Below are 24,546 nucleotides of genomic sequence, written 5' to 3'. Positions count from 1 at the left end.
GGTTGTGAAAAGCTTCTGCCTCCACAAGCCTATAAGGCAACATTTCAAGTGCAAGCAGTCCAGAAATGTGGCACTTCAGTATTGCGGCCTGTGGATGGGTGGGTGGCTGGCTGAATTCTTGCACTTGCATTTCAAGGACTGTGGTAGGGACAACTGAACATTGCAAAGGGACAAGGACGTGGACGGTGATGGTTGCATGTCTGCAATGACAGGTGCAGAGCGGGAGACATCTTCGCATGCGCCATGGACAGGGGATTGGCGTGCACACACAACAGCTGAAGAGGCAGTGATGTCAACCACAGACACTGTTTCTGGACCTTGGTGTTCAGCACAGCTAGTCGGGTGCTTTTCTGTCTTGTGCCTGATGATCCTGGTCATGGTCAGGCTGGTAGTTTTGGTGGTCTTGCTGATGCTGGCCTGGCAGATGTTGCAAATAGCCTTTTTGGGGATATCTAAACAGTCTTTAAAAAAGAACCAGACTCGGGAAGACTTAACAGTTGTACTGGCAACTTCCGTCGTGTTGGTGTTCCGGGGAGCAGTTGCCTGCCTTGTATCTGTGGCCACCACACTGCTTGCTCCTGCCTGTTGTGGTGCTACACCTCCCTCCCTCTGTGTGCTGCTATCCTCGCTCTACATGTCCCCTTGCCAGGTTGGGTCAGTGACTTCATTGTCCACCGCTTTGTTTTCCACTTTCGCATCCTGGTGCTCCTTCCGACTTTCTGTCCATTTTTTCTCATCATTATCCACCTCTTGCGACAGTATTTGCACTTTCCCTCCGTCACCTTCGGGTGACCATGGCTGCTCAAATCACTACATGTGATTTTCTGTTGCCCTGCTTAAAGCTGGCAGGTCAAGAGGCCCAAATTTATCGATGGAAAAGTGAGCAGCTCTTGGGATACTCCTCGACTCTAATCTCTCCTTCAAGCCACATATCTAAGCTCTTTCCACTTCTGAGTGGACCGAGGAAGAGGCTCGAATCCATAAATGAAAAGATGAACAAAAAGCTATTTTGAGCGTCCAAGTGTGGGTTCAGTTGTCTTAGGGCACTCAGAATGGTGGGAGGAAGTAGGATCAGCGTAAGGAAGATGCCGACTCAAAGAAAAAAAAATCTCCCTGATCTGCACATTCCTCAACCACAAATCTACAAAAACACTAGTGCACACACTCATCATCTCCCTTCTCGACAACTGCAATCTCCTGCTCTGTGGCCTCCCTTCTAAAACTCTTGCATTCCTCCAATCTATCCTAAACTCTGTTGCCCGACTATTCTACCTTCGCTATTCCTGGCCTCTCCTCTTTGTCAATCCCTTCACTGGCTCCAGTTCAAAACCCTAACCTTGGCATACAAATCTATCCACAATCTGTCTTCTCCATACATCTGTGACCTAGTCTCCAGGTACTTACCTGCATGCAACCCTCGATCCTCACAAGATCTCCTTCTCTACTCCCCAATTCTCTCCTCTTCCCCCAATCGCAATCAAGAATTCTCCCATGCATCCCCTCCTTCTCTGGAACTCTCTACCCCACCATTTCTAACTCTCGCCTACTGTTGAAACCTTTAAAAGGATGCTGAAGACCCACCTCTTGTTACATGTGTACTAACTGCAGTAACCCTCGCTCTACCATACCGCTGCAAGACCAGCTCTATCCTCACCTACTATATCGTCACTCATGCCTTGTAAATTGTGAGCCCTCGCGGGAAGGGTTCTCTTCTCTCCTGTGCCAGTCGCTGTCACATTTTTGTTCAAGATTATTGTAATTGTTTTTGCGATGTATACCCCTTTTTCACATGTAAAGCGCCATGGAATAAATGGCGATAAAGTAATAATAATAATGTGATCCAGACTCACATCTACTGAGATTGGACCATGTGGAACACAGGGTAGTGGTGGTGGCAAACTGACTGTAAACTTTATCTCCTAGCCAACCAACCTTTTCACACTGCTCTGGCTTCAACAGTGGTGTTCTGCGACCCCTTAGAAATTGGGACAGGAAGGAAGTTCGACATGATGCGGGTGTTTGTTGTGCTCCCTCAGCAGGCACAGTTTCATCTTGCCCATGGCATCTGGGTGCACTATCACTATCACCATAGCATCCACTTCCCCATCCCTTGACACACACCTTGCCCATTTTAAATGGAGCTTAAGATTTATCACGTTGCCAAAAATGTCTGTTATTACCGCAGCAATATAGGATCATGTCTGATGAGATGTCCACAGTTTTAGACAGTGCCCTGGGAGTCAGAGATGCTTCCAGGAGTCTTCCCCATGCTGTTCCCATGTCACACACCCCATGGCTAGATAGGGTTGTATAATGTTAAAATGACATTTCCCGGTGAATGCATTTGTGTTGGTTGAAAGCAATGCAAAACTGAAAAAACGCATCAAAAACGCTACGTGTGAACATAGCCGAAGGTGTGGAGGAGCAATTTTGTTATTGGTTATTTATTTTGCCTTACATACAAATCATTACCCTGGAAAGGATGTTCCTTAACATATTTCCCAGTAAAATCCATTTTGGTTTAGTTTTTCTGTTCTATTGTGAGTCCATAAAAGTGGCTTAATACTTCTGACAACATTGTTGACAGCAGTGTCCTGGGAGTCATAAATGCTTCCAGGGGTCTTCCCCATGCAGTTCCCATGCCATTTGAGCACTGTTCCCATCGATTTGGGCAATTTTTATGCCCTGTGCAGACCGCCGGGGGGAGCCGCCGGAAAAATGCTCGAGTTTCCCATAGACTTACATTGGGCTCGTTACTCAGACCGAGCACTCGAGCATTCCAATTTGCTCGATTCGAACAACGAGTATCCAAGCATTTTAGTGCTTGCTCATCAATAGTAACAATACAAGAAGAGAAGAACAGAAAGGACACTATTGTACATGTTCTATAAGCCACCTGGGCAGATTGAGTATATCGATGAACTATTTTTACATCAGATGTCTCTGTTCTCAAAAAGTATGACATAGTGATCATGGGAGATTTTAACTGTCCAGATATTTGTTGGGAATCTCTCTCAGGCAAAAGTAATGGGTCCAGAAAATTCTTATCTTCTCTTGCTGACAATTTTATCTTTCAAAAGGTAAAAGAGAGAACAAGAGGTTCTGGCATCTTGGACTAATTTTTACCAGCTGGGAGGAAATAAAGGTATTCTCTAAGAAAGAAAATGTAACATCAACTGATCTTCACTGTGCTATCAAAGGAATAAAAGAACCCACACTATTTATGAACAGAGAGATGGCTAATTTAAATTAATTTAAATCTCCTGGTCCAGATCAATAACATCCTAGGGTACGGAAAGAGATAGCAGAGGAAATTGCAGAACTACTAGCCAGAATCTTTGAAAAATACTGGAGAACAAGAAAAGCCCCAGAAGATTGGAGAAGGATAAATATTGTCCCTATGTTCAAATAAGGAAAGACAGAGAAAGTAAATTATGGGCCAGTGAGCCTCACTTCTATACCAGGAATGATCTTTGATCAAATTATCATACAGCATGTGTGTAAGAACTTGGATAAGAACACAGCAATTAACCAGAGCCAGCATGGGTTTGTAGCAAAAAAGTCATGCCAGACTAATCTAATTTCCTTATATGATGGAATCACTGACTGGGTGGATCAGGGAGATGCAGTAAAAATAGTATATCTAGACTTCAGCAAAGCATTTGATAAAGTATCTCATACTACCCTTATGAAAAAAATGACCAGCTATGGTATTTACAAGGCTACAGGTGGATTTATAACTGGCTTAGTGATCGTACTTAAAGAGGGGTAATAAATGGTTGCACATCCAATTGGAAGAGTGTTTCAAGTAGGGAAACACAAGGCTCGGTCCTGGCCCAAGTTTTGTTCAACATTTTTATAAATGATCTAGATAAGGGAACTGGAGGTAAACTAATCAAATTTGCAGAAAATGCAAAGCTAGTGGGGATAGCTAACACTAGAGAACACAGAGAAAGGATTCAGAAGGATCTAGATAAGCTTGAACAATGGGCAACAACTAATAGAATGGTATTTAACAGAGAAATGCAAGATTCTATATCTGGGCAAGAAAAAAGAAAATTACATTTACAGAATGGGAAGATCAGAACTAAGCAATAGCACATATAAAAAAGACTTGGATATACTAATAGATCACAGACTGTACATGAGTCAACAGTGTGATGCAGGAGCAAAAAAGACAAACACAGTTCTGGGATGTATTAAGAGAAGCCTAGAGTCTAGATCACGGGAAGTAATTATCCCCCTCTACTCCTCCTTGGCCAGGCCCCATCTTGAATACTGTGTCCAGTTATGGGCACCACATTTTAAAAAAGATATTGAAAACCTGGGGAAAGTTCAGAGAAGAGCTACCCGGATGGCAAGCAGACTGCAAACTTTATCCTACAAGGAATGGTTAAAGGATCAGGGAATGTTTAGCTTGCAAAAAAGAAGGCTAAGAGGAGACTTAATAGCTGTTGTGGTAAAGCGACTTGCTCTGCTCTCCAGAGGCAGACACAGGACGCACGGTTTGGGTTAACTTCCTGCTGGTTTATAAAGTGTAGTGATGAGCGAGCATACTCGCAAGTACTCGGTACTCGCCCGAGAATCTCAGTACTTGAGATGCTCAGAGCGAGCCGAGTAATTGCGAGATGCTTGGGCGGTTTCTTGGGTCCCCTGCCTGCATGTTTGGCGCTCTTTAGAGTGCCAAACAACATGCAGGGATTGCCTGACACTCACTGTAATGCCACAGCCATGTTGGTTGCGGCATTACAGTGATTGGCTGGCCGTACAGCGTCATCAGGTCTATATCAGACCTGGCACCACTGTGCTCGTCAGTCTACTCCAGAATCAGGCAGTGTAGGGAAAGGTGCTGCTGAGCTGGGGAGAGATATGGTTGTGTATTAAGTAGTGTAGGGAGAAAACAAGTACATTACACATATTCATCTCAAAAAACAGTCCTTCTGAGGACTAATCCATCTGCAGAGATATCAGGCAGGCAGTGTATATAGGCTGGCAGGCAGTGCATATAGCAGACTGCAGTGCATATAGCACAAGAGGCTTCATTCTAGTTCAGCCTTCTACGGCTGTTAGATATTTCTAGATAAAGCCCCAGGTCTCAGGGGCCTGGAATAATTTTTTTGGGATCTTAATCCTCATTATTTGCTTAAAAAGCAATCCAGAGAACACCGTTTTTCTGCGACATTTGCTTGTTGGCACTACAGAATGCAGCCAGATCCTTTCCATATTACAGCACTAAAAATCCAGCAATTTAAAACTGTGGTTTGTCTGTCACACGGAACATATATAATTGCGCTGAAAATACTGTCATTTTTGGCCTCCATTCCAATTTTTTTTTAATATGTCAGCAAAGTTTTTGACACCGGTTTGCTGTTCAAAATAGTTACCAACAGGCCAGGTATTTAAGCTGTGGTTTCTCTGTCACACGGATCATATTCACATGTAATTGCGCTCAAAATAATGCCATTTTTAGTCTCTATTCAAATTTTTTTTTCAGTGTGTCAGCACAGATTTTGACACCGGTTAGCTGTTCAAAATACAGTGCATTGTGAAAGTATTTGGCCCTCTTCAACTTTTCTACCTTTTGCCACAATTCTGGCTTCAAGCATAAAGATTAGTGTTGAGCGAGCACTAAAATGCTCGGGTGCTCGAAGCTCGGGCTGAGCTCACCGTGATACTCGGGTGCTCGACCCGAGCAACGAGCCTAATGTTAGTCTATGGGAGACTCGAGCATTTTTGCGGCGGCACCCCCGGTAATCTGTAGAAAGCCTAAAAAGTGCCCAAAACGATAGTGACAGTGCTCAAAAGACATGGGACAGCATGAGCATCGCCCCAGGAAGCATTTCTGACCCCCAGGTCACTGCTGTCAACAACGTGGTCAGAGGTATTAAGCCACTTTAATGGGCTCACAATAAAACGTTCAAAAACGAAACTGAAACGGTTTTCCTGTGAAATATGTTAAGGAACTTCCTTTCCAGGGTAAAGACTTGTGTATAAGGTAAAATAAATGACCAAAACCAAAAATACTCCTCCACACCTTGGGCTATGTTCACAAGTAGCATTTTTTATGTGTTTTTGCACTTTTGTATTGCTTTCAACCGTGACAAATGCATTCACCGGGAAATGTCATTTTAACATTTTACAATCCTATCTAGCCATGTGCTGTGTGACACATGCATACAGTGCTGAAAAGACATGGGAACAGCATGGGGAAGACCCCTGGAAGCATCTCTGACACCCAGGTCACTGCCTAAAAGTGTGCCCATCAGAAGTGATCCTTTCCGCATCAGAAGATGCAAACTTGCAACTATCCCCGTGCAAGTCCTTGTCCAAGGGCAGTGTTCAATTGTACCTCCCCCATTCCTTGCAATGCAAGCGCAAGTATGCACCCTGCCACAAACCCGCAGGCTGAAATACCATACTGCTAGCTTGCTTGCACTTGAAATGGGGCCTTTTAGTTTGGAGGAGGCCGAAGGTGGCCACTACCTCATGGCTGCTTCGAGGTATCCAAACTCAGTCCCCAGCCGCCCGGCGGCCGGGTGTCCACGCTCGGTCCCCAGATGCCAGGGGGTGGCCTGGTGTCCATACTCGGTCCCCAGCTGCCCCACGGCCGGGTGTCCACACACGGTTCCCAGCAGCCTGGGGGCGGCCGGGTGTCCATAAACGGTCCACAGCCACCCCTATTTCTCCTTGAAACTTTCCCCACACTTTTCTTAGCCTGGCCTGCTTTAGGGCAGCATTGGACGAGCCCACCAGAGAACCAGACTCCTCTGGTGGACCCTGGCTTCTCCATCAGGGGAGTTGAGAGTACCAAGATGAGGAGCATGATGATGATAGAAGTTAGCGTCTGCTTTGTTTTCTTGGAATGCAAGCGCATGTATGTAGTAGCAGCAAGGCCTGAGGTGGCGCATTTTGGCGCATATCCTACCTCCTCCGAGGATTGCTGGATGTTTTTCTGCTACTATTCCATTTCTATGACTCCCGATAAAACAAAGCTTCAGTTGATGAATGATGGATGAGGTCGTGGCAAAGGAGAAAGAGCAGGAGGAACAGGGACCATTCACATCAATATCAGGCCAGTCAACCTCTCATGTCTTGTAGGATATGTTTCTGTACCAAAAGGAGCGGTTCGGCTACACAGTTATAGGGCATGCAGTGAGTGCAATGCCAACCAAAAATTTCGAGGCACTCCAATGCCCTTTGGAAGTGACATGGAGGTCAGTGGGCCTTAACTAAACCGTTTTATCCATTTATAACAACTGGGTCTTCTGTGCACTGTTGGCCTAAGCAGTGAATGGATGGCTTTCCAAAAATTATGAGGAACTGCAATGCCCCTTAAAACAGACGTGGATTACAGCATACTAAATACCTTCTACCCATTATTGGGGAGTGGGTCTCCCTTAGTGTTCGCCTATGCATTGAAAAGCAAAAGCTGACTAAAATTAGGTGGAAATGCAATGCCCGTTGGAAGAATGGTGGAGGTCGCAGTGGAATAAAAAGACAATATCAATGCCCCTTGGAAAAGTGGTGGAGGTCGCAGTAGCTAACCAAGACGGTTTTAATGTCCCTTGGAAGAATGGTGGAGGTCTTGTAGCTTAACAAGATGGTTTTAATGCCCCTGGGGAAAGTGGTGGAGGTCGCAGTAACTTAACAAGACGGTTTTAATGCCCCTTGCAAGAGACGTGGAGGTTGCAGTAGCATAACAAGACGGTTTTAATGCCCCTTGGAAGAGACGCTGGGGTCGCAGTGGAATAAAAACACAATATCAAGGCCCCTGGGAAAAGTGGTGGAGGTCGCAGAAGCTAAAATAGATGGTTTTAATGCCCCTTGGAAGAATGGTGGAGGTCGCAGTGGAATAAATAGACAATAACAATGCCCCTGGGAAGAGTGGTGGAGATCGCAGTAGCTTAACAAGATGGTTTTAATGCCCCTTGGAAGAATTTTGGAGGTCGTAGTGGAATAAAAAGACAATATCAATGCCCCTGGGAAAAGTGGTGGAGGTCGCAGTAGCTTAACAAGACAGTTTTAATGCCCCTTGGAAGAGATGTGGAGGTTTCAGTAGCTTAACAAGACGGTTTTAATGCCCCTTGGAAGAGACGTGGAGGTTGCAGTAGCATAACAAGACAGTTTTAATGCCCCTTGGAAGAATGGTGTAGGTCGCAGTGGAATAAAAAGACAATATCAATGCCCCTGGGAAAAGTGGTGGAGGTTGCAGTAGCTTAACAAGACGGTTTTAATGCCCCTTGGAAGAGACGTTGAGGTTGCAGTAGCTTAACAAGACGGTTTAAATGCCCCTTGGAGGAGCCATGCAGTACAGCATATTAAAAACATTATTCCCATTATTGGGGAGTGGGTCTCCCATAGTCTTGGACTATGTCTTCCAAGCAAAAGCTGCCAAAAATTAGGACGGAGGAACTTGCAATGCTGGCAAACAAGAGCCATGCAGTACAGCATCTTAAAAACAGTATTCCCATTAATGAGCAGTGGGTCTCCCATATTTTTTGCCTATGACGTCCAAGCAAAAGCTGCCAAAAATTAGGATGGAGGAACTTGCAATGCTGGCAACATGGACGAAGGTCACCCTGGTGGTATAGTGGTGGTGGAGGCTGAGGATAAGGAGAAGAGCAAAATATAGCCGAAATGGGGAAGCGTATACGCATGTGTGGGTGTGAAGCCGTGCATGGGAATACACCTCCCGAAATAACACAGTGGATTTGACTTTTTATTACTCTGCTGTCATTTGGTGGTGATGAGAAGTCTGGCCCAATCCAGCCCTTGTTCATTTTGATAAGGGTCAGCTTGTCAGCATTGTCAGTTGACAGGCGAGGGCGCTTATCTGTTATAATTCCCCCAGCGGCACTAAAAGCATGCTCCAATAACACGCTAGCGGCAGGGCAGGCCAGAACCTACAAGGCGTACAGAGCGAGTTCATTCCAAGTGTCCAGCTTGGATACCCAACAATTAAAAGGCACAAAGGAATCACGGATGACCCTGGTATGGTCGGCAAGGTAATCCCTCTCCATCTTTTCAAACTTTCCACTCCTTGTGAGAGTACCCCGCGCCTCAGGGCCTGTAAGCTGGGTGGGTATCAGAAAACTGTCCTAGAATGTTGACAGTGTTCCCCTGCTTCTGCTGGATTGGAGTTGCGTCTCTCTCGCCTGTATGACTTGGATGGGCAACGAACTGTGACCTCTGCCGCTAGCGTGTTCAGATTGGAATTTTTTTAACAGTTCTGCAGCAAGGGCCTTCTGGTACTGCCCCATTTTTGTAGACCTCTCCACCTCAGGAATAAGAGAGTGAAAGTTCTCCTTGTAGCAGGGGTCTAAAAGTGTCACCAACCAGTAATGACTGTCACCCAACATTTTGACAACGCGAGGGACGCGGTTAAGGCAGCGTAACATAAAGCAAGCCATGCGTGCCAGACTGGTAATGGGCAAGACTACCGTGTTCTCACCAAGATGACGACTGACCATGCTCTCCTCCTCCTCCTCCCCCCTGTCCTCAGGCCACCAAAGCTGAACCGACGGTATGACAGTTGTACAGGTACTACCGTCTACAGCGCATGATACAAGCTCCTGTTCTTCCTCCTCCTCCTCCTCCTCTCCCTCATTGTCCCCCAATGCATGTAGGGATGAGATGAGGCTGGGCTGTGTGTAATCGCCCGCTACGGCTTCTTGATCCATCTCATCATACTCTGGCTGCAATGCCTCCTCTTTAATTCTCTGCAGAGAGCGTTGCAAAAGACAGACAAGTGGGATGCTGACGCTAATGATGGCGTCATCGCCACTCACCATCTTGGTGGACTCCTCAAAGTTTGTCAGGATGGTACATATGTCAGACATCCAGGTCCACTCCTGAGGTCTTATGTGTGGAGTCTGACGTAAATATCGACGGCCTTGTTGCAGCTGGTACTCCACAACTGCTCTCTTTTGCTCACAAATCCTTTGCAACATGTGGAGGGTAGAGTTCCAACTTGTGGGGACATCACACACCAGTCGGTGTGCCGGAAGCTGCAAACGCTGCTGCAACACAGCAAGGGTGGCGGAAGCTGTAGCCGACATGCGAAAATGAGCTGACAGGCGGCGTACTTTGACGAGCAAATCTGGCAACTCGGGGTACGATTTAAGAAACTGTCGAACCACGAGGTTAAGCACATGAGCAAGGCATGGTACGTGTGTGATCTCGCCTCGCCTCAGAGCCGCCACCAGGTTATGGCCATTGTCACACATGACCATGCCTGGATGTAGGTTCAGCGGTCTCAGCCACAGATCTGCCTGCTCTTTCACAGCTGTCCACAACTCACAAGCAGTGTGAGGTTTATCACCTAAGCTTATGAGTTTCAGCACAGCCTGTTGCCGCTTGGCTGAGGCAGTAATGCAGTGCTTCCAGCTTGTAACTGATGTGGTGATATCTGAGATGAGGCTGAACATGAGGAGGAGGAGGAGGATGATGCGCAGTAGCTGTACACTGTGGGGGCAACTTTGACTGACATTGGGCCCGCAATCCTCGGTGTGGGGAGGATGTGTTCCGTCCCAAGGACCGACTAGGTCCCGACTTCCACTATTTTTACCCAGTGTGCCATCAGGGAGATGTACCGTCCTTGGCCACAAGCACTTGTCCACGTGTCCGTTGTCAGGTGGACTCTCCCAGTAACTGCGTTGTTGAGGGCACGGCAGATGTTTTGGGACACGTGCTTGTGTAGTGCGGGGATGGCACACTGGGCAAAATAGTGTCAGCTGGGGACCGAGTACAGAGGGACGGCCACCGCCATAAGGTTGCGGAAGGATTCCGTCTACACCAGCCTAAAAGGCAGCATTTCCAATGCAAGTAGTCGTGAAATGTGCGAATTTAGGACTGTGGCCTGTGGGGCGTTGGCTGCGAATTTGCGCTTTCATTCAGAGCTCTGGAATATGGACAATTGAATGCTGCGGTGGGACGTTGACGTGAACGTTAATGCTGTTTCTTGAGAAACTGCCATAACAAGTGAAGACTGAGAGGAGGGGGCATCTTTGCATGCAGTATGGACAGGGGATTGCCTTGCACGCACAACAGGGGGTTCTATCACACACACAACAGCGGAAGAAGCAGTGATGACACCCACTGACACTGGTCGTGGACCCTGGGGTTCGCCCCACAAAGTCAGGTGCTTTGCTGACATGTGCCTGATCATGATGGTGGTGGTCATGCTGGTAGTTTTGTCACCCCTGCTGATGCTGGCATGGCAGGTGGTACAAATGGCCTTTTTGGGGTTATCAGCAGAGTCTTTAAAAATATAACACACTCTGGAAGACCTACTGGTTGTACTGGCAACGTCCCTCGTATTGGTGTTACGGAGAACTGTTTCCCGCCTTCTGTGTGCGCCACTACACTGCTTCTACCTGCCTGTTGGTGTACTCTGCCTCCCTCCCCCTATGTGCTGCTGGCCTCGCTCTGCGTGTCCTCCTGCCACGTTGGGTCAGTTACTAGATCATCCACCACCTTCTCCTCTTCCTCTTGCGCACCACGATACTCCTCCTCACTTCGTGGCAATTGTGTCTCGTCATCGTCCACCTCTTGTGACAAATTGCCAGCATCGACTTCCTCTGGCCGTGGCTGTTCAAATATTTGGGCATGCTACATGGGACCTCCTCTTCCACCACTTCAAGCGGAGCAGACGAGGGGCACAAATATGGAAATGGACCAGTGAACAGTGTCCAAGTGTGGGATCAATTGCTGTCTGACGACACTCGGCATGGTGGGAAGAAGGAGCATCAGGGTGCGGCGGAGTATGCGGTTGAGACTCACGGCTACTAAAACTTGACCGTGTGGAAGACAGACCAGAGGTGGTGGTGCCCAGGTAACTGGAAGTATTATCAGCTATCCAATTAATAACCTGTTCATACTGATCAGTTCGCAATACTGGCGTTGTAGTGTGCTTCCCTAGTAATTCAGTCAAGAAGTGGGAGCGAGAAAATGTGACTGTTGGTTGTGGCACATTTTCACCTTGGCCACGGCCCCATCCTCTACACGCACAATCACCAGAACGTCCAGTTCCACTTCCCTTGCCACGCGCCTTGCCCATTATAAATGAAGTAAAATAACTTACAGTAGCGCTATCAATGGAAAAAGGGTAATAAAAAGGAGATTAGAACCGTGGAAGAGTAAAATCACAGTTCTATTTGTCCGGCCTACACCAAAATCTTTTAAACAGATATATTTGTGACTGAACAGACAGGGAGTCACTATTACTGTTTCTTTTTTACGTAAAACAGGCCAAAAGCTGGATAATACAGAGATTTGAACCATGGAACTGAAAAACCACAGTTCTAATTTACTGGCATTTACCAGACTCTTTTAAATAGATATATTTGGGGCTTAACAGTCAGCGACACACTCAAGCTGTTTTTTTATGTTAAAAAGACCCAAAAGTGGATAATACAGAGATTTGACCCGTGGAACTGCAAAACCACAGTTATAGTTATGTGCGTACACCAGAATCTTTCAAACAGATATATTTGTGTCTGGACAGTCAGGGAGACACTATCACAGTTTTTTTTTACGGCAAAAAATGCAAAAAGCAGGATAATACAGAGATTTGACCCGTGGAACTGCAAAACCACAGTTCTATTTTTCTGGCCTACACCAGACTCTTTTAAACAGATATATTGGTGTCTGACCAGTCATGGAGACACTATTACAGTTTTTTTTTATGGCAAAAAATGCCAAAAACAGGATAATACAGAGATTTGACCCGTGGAACTGCAAAACCACAATTGTAGTTATGTGGCATACACCAGACTCTTTTAAGCAGATATATTGGTGTCTGAACAGTCAGGGAGACACTATTACTGTTTTTTTTACGGCAAAAAATGATAAAAGCTGGATAATACAGAGATTTGAACCGTGGAACTGCAAAACCACAGTTATAGTTATGTGGCGTACACCAGACTCTCTTAAACAGATATATTGGTGTTTGACCAGTCAGGGAGACACTATTGCAGTTTTCTTTTAAGGCAAAAAATGCCAAAAACAGGATAATATAGAGATTTGACCCGTGGAACTGCAAAACCACAGTTATAGTTATGTGGCGTATACCAGACTCTTTTAAATAGATATATTGGTGTCTGACCAGTCAAGGAGACACTATTACAGTTTTTTTTTACAGCAAAAATTGCCAAAAACAAGATAATACAGAGAATTGACCCAAGGAACTGCAAAACACAGTTCTATTTTTCTGGCCTACACCAGACTCTGTTAAACAGATATATTGGTGTCTGAACAATCAGGGAGACACTATTACTGTTTTTTTTACGGCAAAAAATACCAAAAGCAGGATAATACAGAGATTTGACCCGTGGAACTGCAAAACCACAGTTATAGTTATGTGGCATACACCAGACTCTTTTAAACAGATATATTGGTGTCTGACCAGTCATGGAGACACTATTACAGTTTTTTTTTATGTCAAAAAATGCCAAAAGCAGGATAATGCAGAGATTTGACCCGTGTAACTGCAAAACCACAGTTATAGTTATGTGGCGTACCCCATACTCTTTTAAACAGATATATTGATGTCTGACCAGTCAGGGAGACACTATTACAGATTTTTTTATGGCAAAAAATGCCAAAAGCAGGATAATACAGAGATTTGACCCGTGGAACTGCAAAACCACAGTTATAGTTATGTGGCATACACCAGAATCTTTTAAACAGGTACATTGGTGTCTGACCAGTCAGGGAGACACTATTACAGTTTTTTTTACAGCAAAAATGCCAAAAACAGGATAATACAGAGATTTGACCCGTGGAACTGCAAAACCACAGTTCTATTTTTCTGGCCTACACCAGACTCTTTTAAACAGATATATTGGTGTCTGAACAGTCACAGACACACTCAATTTTTTTTTTTTGGGGGGGGGGGATACCAAAAGGTTAATAAGACACGTATTTGAACAGTCTGACTGAGAAAAAAAAAAGAGGATTTAGATGAAAAAAATAATAATTTTCCCTGGCCCCTGAGACCGGGGTGAAAAGTCTAGCAATTTGACCAACAGGAGCACACAGGACTGTAATGCAGGGTTTGCTGGTATAACCACTGCGTCTCCTATGCTGCCTGCCTGCCTGCCTGCCTACCTGATATCTGGGATGGATATTAGTCCTGAGAAGGACTGTTTGTTTGATTTGACAGGCTTTAGAGACCCTACACTACCGATTTCGCACTATATATCTCTCCCTAACTCAGCAGCACTGACCCTACACTGGCTGATCCGGAGCGACTGTGTCCAAGATGGCGGCGCCCGGTTTTAAATACTCGAGGTGACGCTGTGCGGACAGCCAATCACTGTAATGCCCACAAACAACATGGCTGCAGCATTACAGTGACTGGCTGGCTATCCCTGCATGTTCATTGGCTCTGTATAGAGCGCCAACCGTGCAGGTCGGAGACCCGAGCTCCCGCCCGAGTAACCCGGAAATGCTCGGTGCTCGCCGAACATCCCGAGTAGCGTGATGCTCGGGCGAGTAACGAGCAGTGTCGAGCATGCTCGCTCAACACTAATAAAGATATAAAATTCAAATTTTTTTAGGAAGAATCAACAACAATTGGGACACAATCGTGAAGTGAAATGAAATTTATTGGATATTTACTCTTACTTTCTGTGCAGCAAACTCACTCCAGAAATTCAGTGAGGATCTCTGAATGATCCAATGTTGTCCTAAATGACTGGTAATGATAAATAGAATCCACCGGTGTGTAATCAAGTCTCAGTATAAATGCACCTGCTCTGTGATAGTCTCAGAGCTCTATTTCAAGTGCAGAGAGCATCATGAAGACCAAGGAACACACCAGGCAGGTCCGAGATACTGTTGTGGCGAAGTTTAAAGCCGGATTTGGATACAAAAAGATTTCCCAAGTTTTAAACTTCTCGAGGAGCGCTGTGCAAGTGATCATATTGAAATGGAAGGAGTATCAGACCACTGCAAATCTACCAAGACCCGGTTGTCCCTCTAAACTTTCATCTCAAACAAGGAGAAAACTGATCAGAGATGCAGCCAAAAGGCCCATGATCACTCTGGATGAACTGCAGAGATCTACAGCTGAGGTGGGAGAGTCTGTCCATAGGACAACAATCAGTCGTACACTGCACAAAACTGGCCTTTATGGAAGAGTGGCAAGAAGAAAGCCATTTCTCAAAGATATCCATAAAAAGTCTTGTTTGAAGTTTGCCACAAGCCACCTGGGACACACACCAAACATGTGGAATAAGGTGCTCTGGTCAGATGAAACCAAAATCAAACTTTTTGGACACAATGCAAAACTATATGTTTGGCGTAAAAGCAATACAGCTCATCACCCTCAAAACACCATCCCCACTGTCAAACATGGTGGTGGCAGCATCATGGTTTGGGCCTGTTTTTCTTCAGCAGGGACAGGGAAGATAGTTAAAACTGATGGGAAGAAAGATGGAGCCAAATACAGGATCATTCTGGAAGTAAACCTGTTGGAGTCTGCAAAAGACCTGAGACTGGGACGGAGATTTATCTTCCAACAAGACAATGATCCCAAACATAAAGCAAAATTTACAATGGAATGGTTCAAAAATAAATGTATCAAGGTGTTAGAATGGCTAAGTCAAAGTCCAGACCTGAATCCAATCGAGAATCTGTGGAAAGCTGAAAACTGCTGTTCACAAACGCCCTCCATCCAACCTAAATGAGCTTGAGCTGTTTTGCAAGGAAGAATGTGCAAGAATTTCATCCTCTCGATGTGCAAAACTGATAGAGACATACCCCAAGCGACTTGCAGCTGTAATCGCAGCAAAAGGTGGCGCTACAAAGTATTAATTCAAGGGGGCCGAATAATATTGCACGCCCCACGTTTCAGTTTTTAATTTATTAAAAAAGTTTAAAATATCCAATAAATTTCATTCCACTTCACGATTGTGTCCCACTTGTTGTTGATTCTTCCCAAAAAAATTTGAATTTTATATCATTATGTTTGAAGCCAGAAATGTGGCAAAAGGTAGAAAAGTTCAAGGGGGCCAAATACTTTCACAATGCACTGTAGTTGCCTACAGGCCAGGTATTTAAAACTGTGGCTTCTCCATCACAAGGATAACATATAACTTCGCTCCAAATTCAGCCATTTGTAGAGAGCGTGGAAGATATTGTCCTCCATTTAAAATGAGCAAGGCACGTGGCAAGGGACTGGGAACTGGATGTGATGGTGATGGTGCATGCAGAGGCCGAGGCCGTGGGCAAGCTGAAATTGTGCCGCAACAAACACCCACATCTACTCGCCCAACCTTCCTGTACCCAATTCCTAGGGGACCGCAGCATACCACTATTGAACCCAGAGCAGTGTCAAAAGGTTGTTGGTTGGAAAGCGGATAATGCTTCCAGTCACTTAGCCACCACCACAACCACAACCCTGTCTTCCACATGGTCAAGTCTCAGTAGCCGTGAGTCTGGGCCGCATATTACTCACCCTGATCCTCCTTCATCCCACCATTCCGGGTGACTGGAGACAAATGATCCCACACTTGGACACTCTGAAGAGCTGTTCACTTTTCCATTTATAGATTCAGGCCTCTCGCTCGGTCCACTTGAAGAGGGGCAAGAGGAGATCACATGTAGCGATGCCCAAATATTTGAGCAGCCACGGCCAGATGAAGGCGACGGTGGGAAAGTGTCACAAGAGGTGGACGATGATGAGTCACAATTGCCAGAAAATCAGGAGAAGGATCAGGTTGCGGAAGTGGAAGACGAGGTGGTGGATGAAATATTAACTGACCCAACCTGGCAGGAGGAGATGTAGAGCAAGGACAGCAGCACACAGGGAAAGGGAGACAGAGTACCCCAACAGTCAGGAAGATGCAGGGTGGTGGCCGCAGATTGAAGGCAGGCAACCATTCCCCGTAACACCAACATGAAGGAACTTGCCAGTACAACTGTTAGATCTTCCCGAGTCTGGTTGTTTTTTAAAGACTCTGCCGATAACCCCAAAAATGCCATTTGCACCACCTGCCAGGCCAGCATCAGCAGGGGTGGCAAAACGACCAACCTGACCACCACCAGCATGATCAGGCACATGGCAGCAAAGCACCCGACTTTGTGGGCCGAACCCCAGGGTCCAGGAACAGTGTCTGCGGGTGGCACCATTGCTTCTTCCGCTGTTGTGCATGCAATCCAATCCCCTGTCCATGGTGCATGCGAAGATACCTCCTGCCCTGCACCTGTCATTGCACACTCTCAAGTAGCAGCATCAGGAAGCAAATCCACGTCCTGGTCCCAGCCCAGCGTTCAGTTGTCCATACACCAGTCCTTGGAATGCAAGCGCAAATATGCAGCCAATGCCCCACAGGCCACACTACTAAATTCTCACAATTCACGACTGCTTGGGCTCGAAATGTTGCCTTTTAGGCTTGTGGAGACGGAAGCATTCTGCAACCTGATGGCGGCGGCCGTCCCTCAGTACTCGGTCCCCAGCCGCCACTATTTCTCTCGGTGTGCCGTCCGCGCAGTACACAAGCACGTGTCCCAAAACATTAGCCGTGCCCTCAACAATGCAGTTACCAGGAAAGTCCACCTAACCAGGGACACGTGGATAAGTGTTTGTGGGCAGGGAAGGTACATTTTGCTGACGGTACACTGGGTTAACATAGAGGAAGCCGGGACCCAGTCGGACCTTGGAACGGAACACGTCTGCCCGATGACAAGGATTGCGGGCCCTAGGTCAATCAGAGATGCCTCCATGGTCTACAGCTCCTGACCCTCATCCTCCTCAGCCTCCTCCTCCTCTTTAGCCTCGATATCCGAAATGACCACATAAGTCACAAGCTGGAAGCACTGCAGCACTGCCTCGGCCAAACGGCAACAGGCTGTGCTGAAGCCAATATGCTTAGGTGACAAACAACACAATGCTGAAGAGTTCTTGATAGCTCTGAAAGAGCAGTCATATATGTGGCTCACACCGCTGAACCTACAGCCTGGTATGATCGTGTGTGACAATGGCCGGAACCTGGTGGCGGCTCTGAGGCGAGGCAAGCTCACACATGAGCCATGCCTGGCCCATGTGCTTAACCTCGTGGTTCAGCGGTTTCTCAAATCCTACTCGGAGCTGCCGAATATGCTTGTTAAAGTACGCCGCCTGTGGGCCCATTTTAGAAAGTCACCTACAGCTTCCGCTGTCCTTGCCATGTTTCAGCAGTGTTTGCAGCTTCCGGCTCACAAACTGATGTGTGATGTCCCCACGCATTGGAACTCTACACTGCAGATGTTGGGAAGGATTTGTAAGCAGAAGAGGGCAGTGAGTACCAGCATCAACAATAGAGATGAGCGGTGTTCGACTAGAACTGTTCGCCAATCTCAGATTCAAGCTGTTTTGGGCGGTGTTCGAGTCGTTCGACAAACGCGAAAGATTTGCAAAAAATTCGGCTGTTTGAGGTTATGTTCGATAACTGTTCGTGCACCATAAGCGTAACTGGATTTTTTCACATCATGCAGGGATTGTCTGCCACTCACTGTAATGTCACAGCTATGGTGGTTGTGTCATTACAGTGGTTGCCCAAATCGATGGGAACAGTGCTCACAGTGAAACATGAAAAGCCGGCAATTCAGCAACGGCCTACACCGGTACCCGACAATTTAGAACAGAAAGAATAGAGCATCACACATAGATTAGATATATAGAAACATGTCAGTCACATATATAAGAAGTACAGTGACAGTGTTGGTTACTGTACTTGTCATTTAGTGTTAAAGGATTTATTAAAAAAAATAATAGTGTTATCATGCACTGTCTCTTTAAAAAAGCAGGCCGGCAATTCAGCATTGGTACCCGACAATTTAGAACAGAAACAATAGAGCATCACACATAGATTAGATACATAGAAACATGTCAGTCACATATATAAGAAGTACAGTGATAGTGTTGATTACTGTACTTTTCATTTAGTGTTAAAATAAAGGATTTATTAAAAAAAAAATAGTGTGCAGTTCACCGTAATTTTAGTCTCTAGCGGAGGTTAAGCAGATGGCTGGGGCAGATGTTTGAAGCCTGGGAAGGGGGTACTACCCCCGGAGCTTCCCAGGCTACTAATATCAGCCCCCAGCTGAATACCTAGCCTTTACTAGCTATTAAAATGGGGGACCCCCCAAAAAAATGATGTGGGGTCCCCCCTATTTTAATAGCTAGCAAAGGCTAGGCAGACTGCTGGGGGCTGATATTAATAGCCCAGGAAGGGTACCATGAATATTAGCCCCCTCCCAGGCTAGAAACACCAGCCGTCAGCCGCCCCAGAAATGGCGCATCCATAGGATGCGTCAATTCTAGCACTTAGCCTCGCTCTTCCCACTGCCCTGTAGCGGTGGCAGTGGGGTAATAGGGCTGGCGTTGATGTCAACTTGTAATGCCAGCTGACATCAAGCCCAGGTTAGTAATGGAGAGGCGTCTATAAGACACCCCCATTACTAACCCCATAGTCAAAGTTAAAAAAAAAACACACACACCCAAAATAAAGTCCTTTAATTGAAATAAACACACAATACTTTATTGTTCTAATTTAAACCTTACTTACCATCACGCCCATTCCAGCTGAAGCCAACGATCTCCTGCAATAAAAGAAAAATAATAAACCAACCTCATCCTTACCTTTCCATGGTTCCCAGGACGGCTCCAGCTCTGCTACATCGAGATGACAGGTTGGATCGCAGCAGAAAGCTGCCATCCTGCTTGCCATGCCGCAGACACTTAGAAGCGCAGGCATGCTTGGGCTCCTCAGTGTCTGGCTGTGATGGCATCCAGATGAGCCGAGTTCAAGTCCAATGAACTCAGCTCACCTCATGCACGTCACTGACAGCGTGGGAGAATTCTCCTGCGCATGCGGTGAGCGTGAGAGAATTCTGCTGAGCTCACGGCAAGCACAAGCGCAGGAGAATTTTCCCAAGCTGTCAGTGACGTGCATGAGGTGAGCTGAGTTCATTGAACTCAGCTCACCTCATGCACGTCACTGACAGTGTGGGAAAATTCTCCTGCGCTTGCCGTGAGTGCAGAAGAATTCTCTCACGCTCACCGCAAGCGCAGGAGAATTTTCCCACGCTGTCAGTGATGTGCATGAGGTGAGCCAAGTTCATTGGACTTGAACTCGGCTCATCTGGATGCCGTCACAGCCAGACACTGAGGAGCGCAAGCATGCCTGCGCTTCTCAGCGTCCGCGGCATGGCAATCTGGATGGCAGCTTTCGGCTGCGATCCAGCCTGTCATGTGAATGTAGCAGAGCTGGAGCCGTCCTGGGAACCATGGAAAGGTAAGGATGATGTTGGTTTATTATTTTACTTTTATTGCAGGAGATGGTTGGCTTCATCTCGAATGGGCGTGATGGTAAGTATGGTTTAATTTAGAACATTAAAAAATTGTGTGTTTATTTCAATTAAAGGATTTTATTCTGGGTGTTGTGTTTTTTTTAAATACTTTACTAGAAATTCATGGCGGTCATGTCTAATATTGGCGTGACCCCATGAATTTCGGGCTTAGGGCCAGCTGATAACACCAAGCTGGCCACAACCCCTTTATTACCCAGTGAGCCGCCGCACCAGGGCCCTGGATGAGTTCGGTGCAGCGCCAGAAGACGGTGCTTCTATGAACACGCCATTTTCTGGGGTGGCTGCGGACTGCAATATGCAGTGGGGGGGGCAGAAATCTTGGGTCTCCCTGCGCTGCGGTTCCAGCCCCCAGCTGCCTAGTTGTACCTGGCTGGACACAAAAATAGGGCGAAGCCCCACGTATTTTTTTTTTTAATTATTTCTTGAAATTCATGAAATAATTTAAAAAAGGGCTTCCCTGTATTTTTGCTTCCAGCCTGGTACAAATAGGCAGCCGGTGGTTGGGGGCAGCCCGTTACTGCCTGCTGTACCTGGCTTGACACACAATTTTTTAATGCTCTAAATTAAACCATACTTACCATCACGCCCATTCCAGCTGAAGCCAATGTCTTCTGCAATAGAAGTAAAATAATAAACCAACATCATCCTTACCTTTCCATGGTTCCCAGGATGGCTCCAGCTCTGCTACATTCACATGACAGGCTGGATCGCAGCCGAAAGCTGTCATCCAGCTTGCCATGACGCAGGCATTGAGAAGCACAGGCATGCTTACGCTCCTCAGTGTCTGGCTGTGATGGCATCCAGATGAGCCAAGTTCATGTCCACCTCATGCAAGTCACTGACAGCGTGGGATAATTCTCCTGCGCTTGCGGTGAGCGTCAGACAATGTTCCTGCGCTGACGGGAAGCGCAGGAGAATTTTCCCACGCTGTCAGTGACGTGCATGAGGTGAGCTGAGTTCATTGGACATGAACTCGGCTCATCTGGATGCCGTCACAGCCAGACACTGAGGAGCGCAAGCAGTGGGAAGAGCGAGGCCAAGTGCCAGAATTGACGCATCCTATGAATGCGCCATTTCTGGGGCGGCTGACAGCTGGTGTTTCAAGCCTGGGAGGGGGCCAATATTCATGGTACTCTTCCTGGGCTATTAATATCAGCCCCCGGCTGTATGCCTAGCCTTTGCTAGCTATTAAAATAGGGAGGACCCCACATCATTTTTTTGGGGGTCCTCCATTTTAATAGCTAGTAAAGGCTAGGTGTTCAGCTGGGGGCTGATATTAGTAGCCTGGGAAGCTCCGTGGGTATTACCGCCTTCCCAGGCTTCAAACATCTGCCCCAGCCGTCTGCTTAACCTCCACTAGAGACTATAATTACGGGGAACCCCACACCAATTTTTTTTTTAATAAATCCTTTATTTTAACACTAAAGGACAAGTACAGTAATCAACACTATCACTGTACTTCTTATATATGTGACTGACATGTTTCTATCTATCTAATCTATGTGTGATGCTCTATTCTTTCTGTTCTAAATTTTCGGGAACCGATGTTGAATTACTGGCCCGCTTTTTTAAAGAGACAGTGAATGAAAACACTATTATTTTTTTTAATAAATCCTTTAACATTAAATGACAAGTACAGTAACCAACACTGTCACTGTACTACTTATATATGTGACTGACATGTTTCTATCTATCTAATCTATGTGTCATGCTCTATTCTTTCTATTCTAAATTGGCCGGTACCGATGCTGAATTGCCGGCCGGCTTTTTTAAAGAGAGTGTCTTCTGAGCAGTTTGTCAGCTTTTGGACACCTTTGAAGGTGTTTTCTATGTATTTTTATTTGCCTGCCATTGGTTTTAACGGTGTTCGACGGTGTTCGACAGTGTTCTAAGGTGTTCGACGAACAGTTCCACGAACATCCCGGTGTTGATCAAAGCGAACCCGAACACTAAGGGGTGGCTCAACACTATTCAACAAGACCGTTGGTATTCAGTTCAGACTCCACATATAAGACCTCAGGAGTGGATATGGATGTCAGACATATGTACCATCCTCCAAAACTTTGAGGACTCCACATAGATGGTGAGCGGCGATGACGCCATAATTAGTGTCACCATCCCGCTTCTCTTTCTTCTGAAATGCTCTCTGCTCACAATCGAAGAGGATGCATTGCAGGCATAGCACGATGAGATGGAGCAAGGAACCATACAGGGTGATTACACACAGCCCAGCCTCATCCCATCCCAACGTGGATTGGGTGACAATGAGGAAGAGGAGGAGGAGGAAAAACAGGAGCTAGTTTCATGCGCTATAGACGGTACTACCTGCACAGCTGTTGTACCGTCTATTCAGCGTGGATGGCCAGAGGACAGAGAGGAGGAGGAGGAGGAGAGCATGGTCAGTCATCCTCTTGGTGAGGACACGGAATTCTTGCCTGTTAGCAGTCTGGCACGCATGGCTGAGTTTATGTTATGCTGCCTTTCCCATGAATTCTAGACCCACGCTACAAGGATACCTTTATATATCTTATTCCTAAAGCGGACCGGTCTACAAAAATGGGGCTGTACGAGAAGGCCCTTTGTTGTTGAACTATTAAAAAAATTCCCATCTGAAAACGCTGGCTGCAGAGGTCACAGTTCTTTGGATAACCAAGGAGAACAGGAAAGAGAGACACAACTTCAATCCAGCAGAGGCAGGGGATCACTGTCAAAGTTCTGGGAGAATTTTCTCAGCCCCTCCCATCGCACAGGCCCTGAGGCATGGAGTACTCTCACAAGGAGTGCAAAGTCTGGGAAGATGCTGAGGGAGTACCTTGCCCACCGTACCAACGTCCTCCTTGATTCCTATGTGGCTTATAATTATTGGGTATCCAAGCTGGATACGTGGAATGAACTGGTTCTCTATTCCTTGGAGGTCCTGGCCTGCCCTGCTGCCAGTGTTTTATCAGAGCGCGTTTTTAGTACCGCTGGTGTAATTATAACTGATAAGCGCATCCGCCTGTCAACTGAAAATGCTGACAGGCGGCCTCTTTAAAAATGAACAAGGGATGGATTGGGTCAGACTTCTCAACAGCACCAAGTGATAGCAATGTAACATAAACTTAAATCCAGTGTCTTTTCTTGGGAGGTGTATTCCCATGCACCTCCTCACACCCACACATGGGTATACGCTTCCTGATTTTTGCTATTTGCTCTTGTCCTCCTCCTTCTCCTCATCCTCATCCTCCACCAGCTTATCACCAGGGTGAACATGGTCTGTGATGCAACACCCACATAATTATTTTAAAGGTTGTTTATGATGCCCATAAAAAAAATTTTTTATACAGTATGTTCATGTATACCCCCCAGGGGTAAATGTTTGTCATCCCATACACTTAGTGCATGGGCATTACAAGTATAGGAGGCCCGCTCCTTTCTAATGGGAACATTTTTTTTATGAGGCCCTCCCCCACTTCTCTTCCAAGGGGCATCGGAGTGCCTCCCAATTTTTGGCAGCCCTTGCATTCACTGTATAGGCAAACACAATGGGAGACCCACTTCCTAATAATGGGAACATTTTTTTTTCAGGAGGCCTTCCTCTACTTCTCTTCCAAGGGGCATTGGAGTGCCTCCAAATTTTTGGCAACCCTTGCATTCACTGCATAGGCAAACACAATGGGAGACCTACTTCCTAATAATGGGAGCAATGTTTTCAGGAGGCTCTCTGACCTCCACGTCTCTTCAAAGGTGCATTGGAGTGCCTCCAAATTTTTGGCAACCCTTGCATTCACTGCATAGGCAAAAATAATGGGAGACCTACTTCCTAATAATGGGAACATTGTTTTCAGGAGGCTCTACTCTAAGTCTCTTCAAAGGGGTATTGGGGTGCATCCAAATTTTCAAAGTGGTATTGGGTTGTGTCCAAATTTTGGGCAGCCCTGCCACTCACTGCATACGCAATAACAGTATAGGATACCCACTCTTTAGTAATGGGAACAATAAAACACTGCCTATTGAAGAATAGTAAGGGCCGCTTGATGGCCCTATAAAAATAGGCTTTGTGACTTTCAGACTCCCTCCTTCATAAATGAAACATGTGTCTGATGATATCTCACACACATATATAATATATACTTTCGGCACAATAAAGAGAAAAAAGAGTATGATGCCCAAAAAGATTTTTATTCAGAGCGACCCACAGACAATAAT

This window comes from Phyllobates terribilis, unplaced genomic scaffold (assembly GCF_046119375.1).
Source record: "Phyllobates terribilis strain yellow unplaced genomic scaffold, ASM4611937v1 Scaffold_9__5_contigs__length_417890890, whole genome shotgun sequence".
Lineage (NCBI taxonomy): Eukaryota > Metazoa > Chordata > Amphibia > Anura > Dendrobatidae > Phyllobates > Phyllobates terribilis.
Note: the sequence above shows the minus strand (reverse complement) of the source record.